Source organism: Copadichromis virginalis, linkage group LG19 (genome assembly GCF_057382275.1).
Source record: "Copadichromis virginalis isolate Kocher_CV1m ecotype Utaka linkage group LG19, C_Virginalis_male_GT1.1, whole genome shotgun sequence".
Classification (NCBI taxonomy): Eukaryota; Metazoa; Chordata; class Actinopteri; order Cichliformes; family Cichlidae; genus Copadichromis; species Copadichromis virginalis.
In genome coordinates, this window is record NC_140636.1 from 27,861,750 (window position 1) to 27,876,304 (window position 14,555).

A 14,555-nucleotide genomic window follows, 5' to 3' on the forward strand; every position below is an offset into this window, starting at 1 on the left:
AGATAGAAAGCTGAGCATTACAATATAGCTCCTCTGGGTATGAACTCCTGTGGTGCAAGCACAAAGCTGTTCAACAATGTGTCCATGTAGTTTTAAGCCCCTGCACTGTGGGCACTGTGTGGGTGTTGGAAGGGCTGCATATCTCACCGCAGTTATATTTTATTTAAAGCCCCTGCATAGTAAAGGACTTTAACATTCACACCCTTGAATAGGCTGGAGCTAAAGTTAGCAGCATTTGCCACTGATGTCATTGCAGCATATTGTTACAAATATAAACAGGTATTTTCACTTGGTTCTTTGCCATCCTTTATATTTATATACCATTAGCAGCTACCTTGGGTATGAGTGACTCAGCCAGTTACATCATCACATCACTGTCACATGATGTCATGGGCAGCACTGAGTTTGGCATCCCCTAACAAGACATCAAGAAACAACATATGCAAGATTTAAGATTCACTGACACCAAATGCCCACATGATGTCACCAGTGTCAAAGAAGTTTCCGAGAAGGGACTGAACAAGATGGGTGGCAGCCAACAGGAAAATGCTGCTAGCCAGGTTAAACTCATATTTAGTAATTGCATGAACTAATTTAAACTAAAGTGATTTGTTTTACAGCCCTCTCAATAACTGCATGAAACTATAACTGTAAGATGTTACCGCATTCACAAGTAAAACTGGATGCTGTGCTGTAAAACAAACATAATCAGTTTATAGTTACTTTTTTAGGATAACACATTTAATTTGAGTTTATAAAATAGAAATATAAAAAATATTATTTATGTTAATTGTCCTCAAAGTTTAGCACTCAATACCTCTTTTTCCCCCCTTTATTACAGCCCTTATGCCTTTTTTCTGTAAAAAAAAATTGATTTCTAAATATAGAAATAAAAAACCTGACCTATCAAAGTAACTGTGACAAAAAAGGTTAAGGAAAATATTTACGATGCTGCAAATGAATAGGTTAGAAATGATGTGTCTGTGAAGTGAGCTTTGCACTGTTTGTCAGCATAAAGCACAGTGTTTGAATACATGATTTATTTTGCAACCACACTGCATGAAACAAAAAGACCCGCTTCTATTTGTGCATCAATGCCTCTCCTAGCCCTGATACTGGTTAATTATAATTGATGACTAGTTAATTGTAAATGATTTTAGGATTAATTACATTAACTTATCTCACAACCATGAAAAGTTAAATCTGATAATGTGAACAGTCCAAATACACAGTAGAATGGATAGTGTGTCTAAAGCAATCCTTTCCCTCACTGAAAAAGCACAGAATCAAGAGAATGGCGACCCCCACTGTTCAATTTGCAGATGTGCTCACCAGCTGCTTTTTTTTCATGGCTTCACAAAAACAGTTGTACATCTGGCCAGGCATGGATGTCTCGGTGGAGCAGAGGGGAGGCCGAGGACCAACTGCACAATGTGTAAATGAACGAGGCCCTGAAGGGGACGGCAGTCAACAAGCACCCGTTGTGTTCCTGGCTGCTTTTCAAAGTAGGCTTAGGTTTCTTCTTGGACTATGATCATACCAAGTAATGCTGCATCTGTCATGGTCTTCTTTTATTTATTTTCGTTCTCTTTTTCATCATCATGGTTCTCTGCCTTTGCTGACATTGAGCACAGCTTTGAACAGAAACCTACTGGAGAAGCACAGTAAAGACATATTTCTCAGTCTCAAGAATGCGCAGCAGTTCTGTGTGTTACAGCCAGGAAACATGTTTTTGCAGAATAAATCTCTCCTCCATACATCAGCCTGACAGTTTCCATTTTCACATTGCTTTTTATCCCCTTTCTTTTTTAAAAAATATGTGTTTACATCCATTAGTGTAAGCATGTGCATTCCTGTATGTTGTACCCTGTTTGAGAATATGAGTGCTTGTAATTTTTTCTTATTCATTCATGTGTGTTTGTGCATGTGTGTTGCTTAGGGACATCTGATCACCGGGCTTGCCGCACGCCACACCGCTTGCAGGTGGTCTGTCTGCACTTAGGGGCCGAGAACATTTAATATTTCATAGGAGCAGAGTACACCCCTGGACGCCGTCATTGAGTCCACATGTCCTGCAAAAAGAAAGCTGGTCTGTGAACACTGAAATATGCGGCCTGCCGGCCCCCTCTCCACCATGCTGCTCGCTCACTTGCTGGGCCTCACAATTAAAAGCTAGCCACAGCTACAGATGTTGGCAGCTGTCTTTAACCCTTGATGTGCCACTCTGTTATTACAATCTGCTATTTTATCCTGTGTGAAATGTAGATAAAGGTCAGGTAACTTACCAGAACGTGTGTTGGTTTACAGAGAAAGAAAAGCAGAAGCCAAGAAAAAGCCAGACAAAGAAAAAAAAGGAGAGAGAGAGAGAAGAGAAAACAGCAAGAGTTTCCCAAAGCATTTCATTTTGAGAGGTTCCAGACTGAGTGTGCGAGCATGCAAGCTAAACCCTCAGCTCCAACAGTTTTAGTGCCCCCTCCAACCTCTATTCACCATATAAACAGGAAACCAAAACCAAAAGTGTTTATAACCACCTTGCAAAATCCAGTGTTAGGAATTTCAAGCTCAGGTCAGAATTTCTTTCACCATTTGTCACATTCCAGCGAGGCCAAACCTTGCTCTGTATTTGCCGTCATGTACGCAGTGGAATTGGACTTCGGCCAAAGAGAACAGAAGGAACTTCACCGGCACCATTATTCAGCAAGGTCAAACCCGATTTAGGTTTGAAACCAAAGCCAAAACAGGGCATCTTGAAACTGTTAGGAAACTATTCCAGATCTTAAACAGACCAGGGGGACTGTGTACATCTCCCTAATTGCACATGTCAATTTATGTACAAGCACTTGGTTTAGTCAAGCTCCATTACCCCCCCACCCTCCATCCCATCCCACCTCACTTCTCTTTTTCATCTTATTCACAAACTGAGCTCGGTGGATGTATATGAAAATTATAACACATGATTATGTGTGTCGCTCACACCATTAAGACGTGTATTCTTTAGTGGGGTAAACGGTGAGGTAAAGAAACACACACACACACACACACACACACACACACACACACACACACACACACACACACACACACACACACGCACACGGGCGCTCAAAACAAGTCGCTGAGACAAACCATTTCAATTCACAGCTTGACAGCTTGTTAATGTTGTGTGACTTGTCTGGGAACAAAAGATGCATTGCAGAAACTCAAGATTGCATGTAATTAATCCAATCCCAGCAATAACTCTCTCAGATGTTTACTGTATTCCGCTATCAGTGCTTAGGGAGACAAATGAAGACCTCACACATCCATGGGAGTCTGCTGCTTCCAGATAGAGCGGATAGCAGGGCAGGTGAAAGAGCTGTTGCTCGCTTCTTAAGCCGCCGAGCACTATATAATGTTTTAACACACTTATTATAACCCTTTAGGGATCTAACTACCATAATGCTGTCATCACCTGGTCTCAGAGCTGTGGCGCGTTTGTGTGACACAATCGTCCGTGAGAGAGAACCATGGGAGACCGACCAAAGCAAACACAAAGCAGAGATTATGTAGGCTTTCCCCCATGAGATTTGGTCTTTAATAGATCTTTAATTCACATTGATTGCTGACATAAATATTTATATATATATATTTTACCCAGTTTCATCTTTACATGGCAGGGCTGGAGCGCATATTATTTCAGACACCAGTCCTAAGCGATACTAAGTAAACACAGGGCCAGTATTGACTATACCAATATTGATACCAATACTTTTAAGCTTTAAATGCAGCTTTTGTAGGGCAGAGCAGTGTCTCATGATTTATGAGATGAATCATAATCCAATTTGCAAATTCTGAACACAATAACCACTAAATCACTGTGATTTTTACTTTCTATAATAATAAGGAAGTTAACAAAAGAAGAAACACCTTTCAGTTTGTCATATATTTTGAAATTGTTTCATTTTTAGACCTTAAATGTAAATGTGCCTGGCTCTTTCTATAGACCACAAAAATGCATGCGACAGTAAGAACAAAAAGGTTCTGATATTTTTTAATAGTCCTTTAAGATATATTTTTAAGGTCAATTTGATATCAGTCTGATACCAATACCAGCGTCAGTATCAATGCTATCGATATTTAGATAGATCTGCTCAGCTCTAGCAATGGTTCATTATATGGTGCCCCTGCAGGTGGTGGATTACTAGTGGGAAAATTAAGGAGCTAAATAAAAATGGATTTTTATTAAATAAAGTTTACCGATGCGATCATGCAGACCTTTTCTCCAGAAAAGTTCAACTGGATTCTTTAAAAAAAAAATCCTAATAAATGTAAAGAGAAAAAAAAACTTTAAAATTGTGATGTATGGCTCGTGAAATTGTTCCTGCTTCTGAGGTGGAGCTTGCCAGGAAAAGTTCAAGAACTGCTGCATTTGGGGAAAGGAAAAAAAATCTGTCAATTAAAAAGAAATCTTTTCACAACAACTTCACAGTGTCTGTACCCTGGCTATTTTGGATTTTCGAGTAAATAGCCATGTTTGCAAAGCAATCTTCTGGTGGACACTTTTAAATCTAGATGTAGGATGAAAGTGAGGCAAGGCTCCAGCACGGTGACCTCAAAAACAAAAAACAACAAGGCTGTAAAAGTCAAATCATCTTTCTCTGCATCTGGATCTGTAGGACAATAAGACAAAAAAAAAAAACTAAACTAAATTTTAAAACTGTAAAAGTTATATGCTTATTATGCAGGAGAGAACAACCATCCAGAAGCATAGCGTTGTTACAGTCCTATCTGTGATTCAGCTTTGGTGTGTTCTTGATTTGTGGCACTACATGATTGATCCTGGTTGGTGACTTTCATTGCCCTGTTGCGAGCCATAATGACTTCAAACACTAGGGTAGCCTATTCAAACAGGATTAGCTGTTTTCCCCACTTCACACAGGCAAAATTACCCTACCCCACCAAATATTTCAATAGTGGGTACATTGGGTTGTTAAAATACCTTTAAAAGGTCACCCAAAGCCATCATCAAGGTTTGTTGTCTCACAAGTTCTGAGTTACACTGAGAGGCGGTCAGGATGTCTTCTGGGCTTTGCAAAGAGGGGAGTCACTCTCCCGGTTCACAGGAAAGATGGCCAAACATGTTTGCTCATGCCATGGGACACAGTGTTTTCAGTGGAACAGCAGGAGCAGCACAGGGTGGGGAGGAGTGAAAGAAAGAGCGAAGGAGTCTGGTGGCCACATGTCGCTGGTGCTGCTCAGTGCTTGGATATTGCAGTCTTTCGTGTTAAACATCGACACATAGGCTGAAAATAAACCAAATACAGAGTTAGAGTTGTGGACTGACGTACACAGGCCTCAGCTAGGATTTCTTCACAGTTCAGGGCTGAAAACCAACCCTGATCTTCAAAGTTTCACCTCAAAACACTCTGAATGACTTAAATGCTTCAATATTTCTATTCATCTCCAGATTTCACTATAATACCAATGACTTAGTTTAGGTGATGTTGCAGCCTGATGTTTATGAATTTGGATATAAATATTTACATGACCATAATTCTGCTTCAGATCTAAACATCTAAACTCTCTTAAAGTGCTGCAAAACACAGTTATTGATTCCACTATAGCTGAAAAATTATATGCTGGTACAATGCCAGCCCTGTTGCCATATTAAGAGCAGACATGCCTATATTAGTGTCAGCGACACAGAGAGGTACGTCTCATTACCACACAGTAAAACCGGTAAAAGAAGACTTTAATTGCTTGGTTGCTGTCCTTTGAAAAGCCAAGTTTTCCTTGAAAAAAAAAAAGCTTCCAAAAGCAGACAAACAGAGGTTAAAGCAGGAGGAGAGAGCCACATCAAACGAGGGGAGTACATGAATCTGTCAACAATGAAGGGCTATTACTGTAGGAGCAGCACCCAGCCTTTGGGAATATGCTGTCAGCTTTGTCATTAAAGGACTGACCTGCACAGGAGAATCCTCAGGCTAGCTCGCACACTGCTGCTGATTTGCTGTTACTTAGCAAAATTTTGTGATCACAGTCATGCAAAGAAGGTTTCAAAATCGCACTCTTTTTTCCAGGTCTAGAAGAATGTGTGTGCGTGGTAAAGGGAGAGAGAACAACAGCGCGATTAACAGCATATGTGTGTGTTTGCATCCTGTCTGTGAAATTAGAAACACAAACACATCCGATCTTAAACAAGCTTACACCATCCAACTTCTGTGAGCAATTACAAAAGTATCGACAACATTACACACCGACTTTGACATGCTAGGCTTAAACCCTTCACCTTTCCCAATGAGTAAACACACAGATCGGTGATAAAGCTAATGGGGCTCCTGCAAACGAGCCACACGGGGAGCAAAGAGAGAGGGAGTGATCCATCTCCATTGTAGGTAACCTTCTCCTCAGTCCAGCCTGGGGACAGGGGAACCACCGCAGAGCTTGTGCGGTAGTTCATGAACCTGTCTGTCTGCTGTCAGACTGCTGTCACACACACATCAGGGAAAGCATCAATACACGCTGGCCTTTCCCCTCGTTTTTCCAGGTCTATGTGTGCGTGTTTTGATTGCTGACGGCCATGTCAGGAGTCAAGTAGAGCCTCTTAAAATGTGGCCTAGGGGCAAGGGTCATCCGCTAATGAGTAGAAGCTTTTTTTCCCCTTTGTTGGCAGGGAGGGAGTAAGGAAATGTGCTCACTAGGTGGTAGCGAGGTGAAGAGGGGGAGAGAGGGGAGGAGAGAATGTGTGAAGAGATGGGTAGTGGCAGGGGAGAGAAAGGGTGAAAGGGCCCAAAGGGGTGGACGGTGGTGGGGGGTGTCAGGAAGTAGAGCGAAATGGGGAGACAAGAGGTGAGGTCTCAGGTGAGAGGGGGTGATAATGATAAACTGTGCTTCTCTGCCGTGTCTCACAGACAGATGGAAAAAATGGGACGAGAGAATAAGATGATTAAAGTGAGTTTAGGTTTAGAAAGCACTTGATTGAATTACTTTTAAAAGCCCAATTCTACAGCACAGCCAGCAACCATGTGGCTGTGGTGGTTAAAGTGAAAGCTTAAGTCTGTTTGTCTGGTTCTCAATCCCTATGACAAGTCAGACTTTAAATGACCAAAATAACTACACTTGACTAGCTCACTAGCAGCTCAGGTTTTACTGTATCAATGGGAAATTTTGGCAACTGATGAGGAGTTTTAGAACTTTAAGCCGCAGACATTTACAGAAACTGTTTAAATGTCTAGTGTCACACTGAACATGCTTGCTTTTTACTTATTGCTTGTCTGTTTTTTACATTTTATCCTTGGTGTTTGGCGAACTGAAGAAAAATTTCCAGAACAAACGGAGAGTAAACATATATTGTAATCTACTCCATGCTGTATGTGGATGTGTGATAAACAGCTACTATTATCAGGGATCCACATGCAGCACAACGGTTATCCCTCCCCGCTACACACGAGGTGTCGTATAGGAGCTTGTCAGAGGCCAGACTGACCGACCCTGACATACTCATAGTGTTTCACAAGATGCACCTCATACCTCACGGTCTGTATCCTATTGGGTCTGAGACCCTGACAGAGAAGCATGCATGAGGATGTGTATATGGGACCCTGGTGGAGAAGAAAGCTAGCCCTTGTGCTTGGAGAGTTAACCTAAAGTGCTGCAATATCACACAGTGCAAAGAGATGCTTTTTGTTCCCTTGGTTCATCTGATATGACCTTTACCTCGGCAGCCAAGAGGTGTATGTGTGTGTGTGTAGCTTTGTGAGCGTGTTTGTGTTAGCAGCGGCGGGCCGTTTGAAGACGCCTTGATGGTTCTTTTGGTGCTCTCCAGGAAACGTTTGTCTGTGCATTGGATGAGCTCCTCCAGATGTTCCCATAACTCCACCGGTTGTGTGTGCGCGCATGGTGCAGCGTATATCTAGATGAGTGAATGCACGTGTGCTTATTCGTGTACATGTCTATGTGTTTAGATAGAAAGAAGAGGAAGGTGGGCCATGTTCCAATTAGAGATGGGTAAATTGTTGATGTAAAAGAAACTAAAGCTAACATTTACAGGCCGTGACTCTGTGATGTCTCCCATTGTGCCTTCGCTCTGCACTGTGGCATTGAGCCTAAAGTACCGTTCAGATGAGAGACGGGCCTGAAGGACTGTTTTTAAATTCCACATTATAGTTTCCAAAGTGCACTTCGGTGCTCTAAACACATTTTAACATAAAATCACCACAGAAAACACTTAAGAGTACTCTTTTTTTTCTTGTCTGAACTTTAAATGCCCTGCTGAAGTGTCAATGAGCAAGACACAAACTCCTATTCAGCTCCAGGCAAGCTGATCTGTGGCTGATCTGGGACTTTGACCCCTCTGCGGACAAGGGAGCAAGTTAATATATGATTTTCCTTTGTGAAAACAGAGAACTACAGAAGAGCCATAAAATCACTCACAACTTAATGGCCAGTAAGAGACAAACCTGAATGCACCAAAGGTGCATATACGCTGCCACAGTGTGATGGTGAGAAAAAAACACAGTCTTTTTGGAGCAGTGAAGTAGTTTAACCAGGAAAAGTTGAAAACATTTCTCACAGATGCCACTTTTGTGCAACACTAAACTATTAACAAAGTAAACATGCTGCCTGTGACATTGCCAGTTCATTGCAGACCATTAAAACAACAGCAAAACAATCTTCCCTTAAGACCCATTTATCATATGGTCTTCGTCAGCAGTTTGAATTACCTCGTTATTCTGAACATATTTAGAACTTGAGTAGTTCATTTTGGCTTTGGACTTATCAATTAATAATGCAATAATTCATTCTGGAAAGTTCCAAAGCAGTTGAGCAACATTCATCTGCTGATCAAAACCATGTGATGCAGCTGAAAGCTTCAGACAAAAACGAAGTCACTTCCCTTTTCTCCCTTTTGCTTGCTCTTCTGTTTTAATCGCTTATATTTAGGAGACTACCTATCTTAGCGGGTTCCCCACCAAAACTTCCCGTATTTGAATGCAATTAGAAATCGAGTGGTTAAAATGTTCATTCACTTCACTGCATGCAGTCATGCTCGCTAGCAATGGCCATATGGTGTCACACCACAGACAGTCCTCCATTTTTAAACACGTGAATGACTTATAAAGTCATGCAGAAAATAAGTTCTCAGTGGCAAAGGATGTTTTACAAGCTATTGAATCATGGAATGTACTTAATTGTTTTTTAAGCTTCTTCTCGTACATGATTACATATAGGAAATGTCTGTTTGCTTCTTCTCACTGAGGTACAGCAGTGTGTCTTAGAAATTATAACAGATACAGGATTTCTAAAGACAAATTCTAGCAGAAGCATATAAAAAAATAAAAGAGGGCATCGGATTGAGGCATGGGGTGCACCACTGTGATGACTAATCTTGAGTGTTTACCACATCCTTGAGATTTTTTCAAAAGCAGGCCAAGTGAAATTAAAATGGCTTGGTTTCTGGCACTAAGAAACATCCAAAGCCATTTGGCTTCTTAAGAAAAAACATTTTCTTGACTTTTGAACTGGTTTAAACTGGAGGTGTAATATTAAAAAGAGCTATGATAGTTTTTTTTTTCTTCAAGACTCAGTATAGTGGTGCAGGAAACATGAAGAAAATACCTGCATGTGATCATCAAAGGTACTGAACAATAACATTGAACAAACAAAAACACAATGCAATGCTTTACAAATCTCGTAAACCCATATTTTATTTACAAGAGATCTGTCAAGGTACGGCTGTGTGGCAGGCAGGATGTGGGACCCAAACGCAAAACACTCAACAGAGGAATAAACTTAAAGAGGCTTCTTTATTGCAGTAGCATATTTTACAAAACAAAAACTTGCAAAAACAATACCAAAACTAGAAACTGGGAACGAATAACAAAAACACTGGGAAACCTGGAAACTAGGGATGGCGCTCTCAGGGAGCACAGAAGGAGACACACACACACACACACAATATGGAGCGGGGATGACACAACACTGACTGAGAGAAACACAGGGCTAAAATACACGGAGGGATAACGAGGGAATGGGACACAGGAGGTGAGCACACCTGGGAGTAATCAAACACAATGCGAACAGGGGAAGCCAAACTAGACATGAAACACAGACTTACAAAGTAAAACAGGAAACATAACACATAGACGTGGACTTGACAAGGGGATACAGAGCAACCATGGAACACAGAGACATAAACCAGAATACTGAGAACGCTAACATTGAAACCAAAAGACTAGAAATGATAAATACTGACAAAATCAAAATTCAATAAGAATGCACAACTCAAAACACTGGGTCACCGACCCAGGACCGTGACAAGAATATAGAAAACATCAAATGTTTAAACTCAGAACATGATTGCAGGAACACATCTCTAAAAAGTTGAGAAAGGCTCACGTGAAGGGAATGTGAAGGGTAGTGTCACGATCCTGGGCCATTTTGCCCCAGTGTTTTGACTTTTAGTTTATGTTTAAGTCCTTTAGGTTTCCTAAGTTTATTTCTGTCATGCCTAGGTTGTCATTATAGCTCTTTGTTATTAGCTTCCCCTTGTGTCTTCCTACCCCTATGTTAAGTCTCCCTTGCCCTTCATGTGTTTCATGTCTGCATGTCTTGTGTTGTCAAGTTCATGTTGTCATATCTGTGTCTCATTATGTTTCCTGTTTTATTTTGAAGAGGTCTTGTGATCCTGTGTTCATTGTGTTTAGTTTTACTCTTCCACTGTGACATTGTTATGTTCATTTGTGTCAGCTGTTTCCCCGTGTGTTTCCACTTCCCCTGATCACCTGCTGTGTGCTTTTAGTCTGTGTGTGTTCATTCATTACGTGTCAGCGCGTCTGTTATGCTATCTTGTCTCCATCATTATGAATTTATGCCAGGTGTCCATGTTTCAGTAGTGATGGGCAGATGAAGCCTCATGAAGCACTGAAGCTTTTCATCCAATTGGTTCACCCCAACGCGAAGCTTCTTGAAGCTTCTTTTGCTCTAGCAGGACACCTACTGGACGTAAAAATATTAGTTGGCATGAATTTGAAGAGTGTGGCATTTTGCACACAGCCTGTAAATGTCAACAACAAAAGGAGTGTGTAAAACATCTATATTGTAGTGATGGCAGTATACTGTGTATATTTATGCTGGCAGTATGGAAAATGATTATTTGCGGCAAAGTTCGAACCGCTTCCTGAACCAGTCACGTGGTACAGCCGGGCAGCGAGGCTTCGGACGTCATCATTTTCAGCTCCTCCCATAAATGAAGCAAGCCTCGATACGCGCTTCGCGGAAACGCCCCCTCCATTACTCGACACACGCTTCGAAGCCTCGATACAGAACGTCACATCACTATGTTTCAGGGTTCTGTTATGTTTAGTTCACCCAGTTTAGGTTATGATTTAGTTTTGCCTTTGCCTTTGTTTTGTATCTCTTAATCCAGCCTCTAATAAACGGCTTGTTTTCAGTTAATATTACGTTTTGTTATTTTGCGTGTCTGCACTTGGGTCCACCTTCTTCACTTCTTACAGTCTGCCTCACCCAGACTGTGGCAAGTACATGGGTGGCTGTAGCTCAGGTGGTAGAGCAGGTCATCTACTGATCGGAAGGTTGGTGGTTCGATTCCCGGCTTCCCCTAGTCTGCATGCCAAATATCCTTGGGCAAGATACTAACCCGAAATTGCTCTCCGATGCATTCATCGGAGTATGAATGTGTGTGAATGTCAGTTGTGCTTGTGCGAATGGGTGAATGCACAAGTTGTGTAAAGCGCTTTGAGTGCTCAGAAGTAAAAGCGCTATATAAGAACTAGTCCATTTACCATTCTTACAGTCTGCCTCACCCAGACTGTGGCAAGTAATTGCAGGAGGTTTGAAAGAATGGGAACGTTGTTCTGTTCTCGGCCGATATAAGTAAAGGTACAGAATATATTGCTAAAATATGCAGGGCATTCCATGACTTCACCAATGAAGGTACCTTTCCAAAAAAAAAGTTGCCAATTCCATAGGCACAGATGGACCCCTATACCATCAGTGATGCGGGCTTTTGAACTGAACCTGATAACAAGTTGGATAGATCATCTGCTCTTTAGTTCAGAGGATACAGCATCCAAGTTTACCCCAAAGAATTTCAATCCCTATTCATCTGAGCACAGAAGAGTTTCCTTAGTCCATTTTCAACGAGCTTAGGCCAGAGAAGACAGCAGTGTTTCTGGACCATATTCTTTTCATGACTTTGTCTTTGCATGATAGTTTTAACCTGCAAAGAACTGGAAGTGTTCCTGAACCCATGCAATGATTTGCATGACAGAATCAGGCCTGTTTTTAAAGCAGCACCACGCATAGTTCTGACGATCATGGGCTTGTCTTTTATACACAAAAAATCTCTCCAGATTTGAGGAATCTCTTGATGATTGAATGTACTGTAGCAGATGAAATATTCAGTCTTTTAATTTTACATTAATGAACATTATTCTGAAAATGTTCCACAACTTCTAGAGTCATTTGTCTTGCTAATCCGTGAACCTCTGCCCATCTTCATTTCTGAGAAACTGTCTAAGATGCTCTTTTGTACCCAAATATGTTACAGACCTGTTGCAATGAACCTAATTAGTTGTAAAATGTTCCACCAGGTGTTTCCTTTTAGTACTACTTACTTTTTCAGCCGTGTGGAAAGTAAGTAGAACTAAACTGTTTTCAGACATGTTGCTTCAAAATGAGCTAATATTTTTTCACAAGTTATACAATTTCTCTAATCAAACAATGTTTCATGTGATATACTGTTAATAAAATATGTACTTATGAGATTTGCAAATCATTGCTTTTGGTTTTTATTTACAATTTACTCGGCATCCTAAGATTTTTGGTATAAATTTGAGGCGCTAGCCTGTAGGACAAGCACCACATCACTGACTTATTTAAAGCACATACTGTAAATGGATCGACGATAAGTTAACTCAGTGTTACATTTTCCTCTGTTAGGCTGTCTTCTCAACCCACTAAAAACATCTCCTGCCTGCCAATTTTTAGCCAAAAATTTTAATCCTTCCCTACTACTGAAAAGCCACATTTGAGTGTGGACCATGAGCATCTGTGGAGTACAAACAATTAATCCATTAGTATTAAGAACTGCTCTTGCTCACCTAAAGGAGCCCATATCCTTGCCCACACCTTCTGTACTAGCCTCTGCTCCCCAGCACACACACACATACAAAACACCTCCATCCTCCAGACAATCTTGGGTTTTGCATGCTCCCACGTCTGAGGCTGCATGGGAGCATCTTGGTATCGTGAGGTGTGGTACTTCTCTGCAGGGGAGGGGGTCATGGGGATCAATGGTCCTCTCCTGCTTGACAAAGCGCAGACAAAAAGGGCCTTCTCTGACTGAGACAGGCGGGCCAGCCCACACACACCTGGATAGCCAGGAATATCATAAGAAGGCTCATAGTGCTTCAAAGCCACTCTGCCACCTGGCTGTGTGTGTGTGCGTGTGTGTGTGTGTGTGTGTGAGGATATGACACACACCCACACCAAAGAGGTTTAAATGTTAAGTCTCAGCGAGTGAAGGCCTACTTATCTCAAAGTGGTAGATACACACAGCCACCAACACAAGCAGCTATACATCTACATGTACAGACCAAACAAACACTTAACCACCAACGCACACACGCTCAGGCACATAACCATCCGCACACACACACAGATACAAATGCGGCTGGGAACCTGGGTGCAGGGCTGCTGTAGGAGCTGTTTGAAGCCAGCTGTCACAACCTGACAGCCTGTTGTTTTAGAGGCCTTTGGTATGGCCGAGGGGCCGAGGGGAGAAAAACAACACCAGGAATGTGTACAAGTCAGGACCCAACAGTAAATCCTTCGTCCGTTTCCTTTCTCTCAGCGCAGACAGAGGTGAGCAGGGTCGTCCGAGGGAGAGACCAGAGGGACGTGGGAGCACCTCAAGTCTCCCAGATGCGCCACCAAAGTAATTTTCTCACACCTTTTAGTCTTTTTGTCTTGTTTTGATTTCTTTTTTGTATCTCATATTCCCCCTCAGCCTCTTGCTATCTGTGTTATACTTCACATAAAGTATTTGCTTACGTATAGAACTCTTTCATTATGTGACTGTATCCATTTAGATTAGACACACAAGCAAGTGCTTAGAGGGGAAAAAGAAAAAAAAAAAGAAGATAACAGACATTCAACACATGCACATTCTCTGATGATGCAAATGGGCTGCGCTAATCCAGCTAACGTAACACAAATGCACAAACAAACATTAATATACACGTTCCTCTGACACGAGCACGTACAAGAGCTCACAGATGTGAACTCTCGCTCTTGTGGGAAAACAGGTCCTGCTGTAACAATATGCAAATAGGTCAAGAATATGCATGGTCACAGAATATGAGAACATGCAGACACAAGACTCTAAACAGGAAGGTGGAGACCACAGTCTCATGAAAGCACCTGGGAATTGGGTGTGATGTTGCATTGAGTGGTCACTTCACTGCTGAGTTTTTGTAACATTGTCAAAGAAAATAAACAGATTAAAACAACTAATATCAATATTGATGTAAATAGAGGGTGGCACAGTGGGA